Source organism: Tachysurus fulvidraco, chromosome 18 (assembly GCF_022655615.1).
Source record: "Tachysurus fulvidraco isolate hzauxx_2018 chromosome 18, HZAU_PFXX_2.0, whole genome shotgun sequence".
NCBI classification, from domain to species: Eukaryota; Metazoa; Chordata; class Actinopteri; order Siluriformes; family Bagridae; genus Tachysurus; species Tachysurus fulvidraco.
The window spans coordinates 487,769-490,268 of record NC_062535.1 but is presented as its reverse complement, the minus strand read 5'-3'; the positions used below and the strand labels follow the sequence as shown (position 1 = coordinate 490,268).

Below are 2,500 nucleotides of genomic sequence, written 5' to 3'. Positions count from 1 at the left end.
ACGCAGGCACGCACACAGACACACTCGCACGCAGACGCACTCGCACGCAGACGCGCTCGCACGCAGACGCGCTCGCACGCAGACGCGCTCGCACGCAGACGCGCTCGCACGCAGACGCGCTCGCACGCAGATGCACTCACACACAGACGCACTCGCACACAGACGCACTCGCACGCACTCGCACGCAGACGCGCTCGCACGCAGACGCGCTCGCACGCAGACGCGCTCGCACGCAGACGCGCTCGCACGCAGACGCGCTCGCACGCAGACGCGCTCGCACGCAGACGCGCTCGCACGCAGACGCACTCGCACGCAGACGCGCTCGCACGCAGACGCACTCGCACGCAGACGCACTCGCACGCAGTGAATTAGTGAATTCCACAAAATATACAGAAAACCCAGAGATTTTAACTGCAGAACCTTTTGACTGGTTTGTGTTTGTGTGTATGTGTATATATATATGTGTGTGTGTGTGTGTGTGTGTGTGTGTACCAGCATGTGTATATGTGTGTGTGTGTGTGTGCCAGCATGTGTATATATGTGTGTGTGTGTGTGTGTGTGTGTGTTTATACCAGCATGTGTATATGTGTGTGTTTATACCAGCATATGTGCCTGTGTGTGTGCCTGTGTGTGTGTGTGTGCCTTCGTGCGCACAGCGTGTGTGTGTGTGTGCCTGCGTGTGTGTGTGTGCCTGTGTGTGTGCCTGTGTGTGTGTGTGTGTGTGTGTTACCAGTTCCAGATGTTTGTGTAGTTTGCTGTAAAAATCAGCAGCTGTTTATAAGCATTAAAACCTCCTGATGTTACTGTTAAAGCCCCCAGTTTGTGTACCCAGTATTTCCTGAGACGGCGGTATGACGAGGGTGGTGTCGTCAGACGTGATGGTTCCTCCGGCCTCCAGCTTTCGGAGGCGCTCTCTCAGACGCTCACACTCCACCTTCAGCTGCTCCACCTCCTCCACTCGCTCCTGTTTGGCCACACTGGTGGGGTTCAGACGGAAGTGCAGCACCTTCGTCTTCACGGGATCGTAATCTCCCTGTGGGGCAAAATAATCACCAGTTAGAGTGAAACTGTTCGTCCTCACTGAGGGCTGAGCTTCATGAGCTGACTGTAAAGGGCTTCAGTACAAACATCACACTGAGTACCCCTCAGAAACCCCCCCAGAACCCTTCAGTACCACCCCAATACCCCTCAGTAACCCCTTTAATACCATCTCATTACCCCTCAGAACCCTTCAGTACCACCCCAATACCCCTCAGTACCCCCTTTAATACCATCTCATTACCCCTCAGAACCCTTCAGTACCACCCCAATACCCCTCAGTACCCCCCTCAGCTATCTCCACACCAGAACTTCAAATCATTCTACTGATGGAGATTCAACCTCCCCCTCCCCCCGGTTTTCTGCACATCAGTATGAGATGTTAGGAGTTTGGACATCAGGTACCTGCAGGTTGTGTCTTTCTAATCTCATCTCCAGGACACTGTTTTGTTCTTCCAGCTTCTGGCGATCCGACTCCAGCTCCTCGATCTTCTGCCTGCAGCAATGCACAGAACAGATCACTGTGAGTAACGTGTTTGATATGTAGGGAGACCAGAGTGAGGGGAGACACCTGGAAGCTTTATTGTCATTACAAGCATAAAAACATTCTCCTCTACACACACACACACACACACACACACACACACACACACACACACACACACACACACACACACACACACACACACACACACACGGTGATAATGGGAAAGTCGTGTTGACCCGAAACAGGCCACAAAGTCACTCAGAGAATCGCTGCTGTGACAAACAAACAAAAACAAAGTGCAGACAGGAAATGCTGACAGCAGGCTGCAACTCGTACAGCATCTAATCCTAACACAAGGGTGAGTCACACACACACAGACACACTGACACACTCACACACTGACACACTCACACACTGACATTATAATAAAGGGTGTGTATGTTTACATTCACATTTCCTTTTTATTGTTAAAAAACACACACTCACACACGCATGCTCTCACACACTCACACACACGCATGCTCTCACAATCTCACACACACACGCATGCTCTCACACTCACACACGCATGCTCTCACACTCACATGCTCTCTCTCTCACACACACGCACACACATACACACACACGCACGCACACACGCACACACATGCTCTCTCTCACACACACACGCACACATGCACACACACACACACACACACACACACACACACACACGCACGCACAGAGTAATTTATACATTTTATTAGTCTCCTGAGTGTAATAAGACGACAGGATTGAGGAGAGCTCCTCCAAATCCTACCGTCTCCTGACTAATTAAAATAAATGTCAGGAATGTTTGTTTTGCTGAAAATGGATTAAAAGTGATTGTGAGTGAGACGCAGAAGGACCTGAAGGAGAACAGCATCTAAAAATAGTGGCTTTTACAGAGAGAACAAGCTTCAGGTGGTGTTCAGGTGGTGTTACAGATCTCCGAAA

The 2,500-nt window shown here is 50.7% G+C and overlaps 1 pseudogene; it reads right to left on the bottom strand.

Moving 5' to 3' along the window:
* The window catches only part of LOC125139350, a 24,572-nt pseudogene that overhangs the window by 7,134 nt on the left and 14,938 nt on the right, over positions 1-2,500 (bottom strand).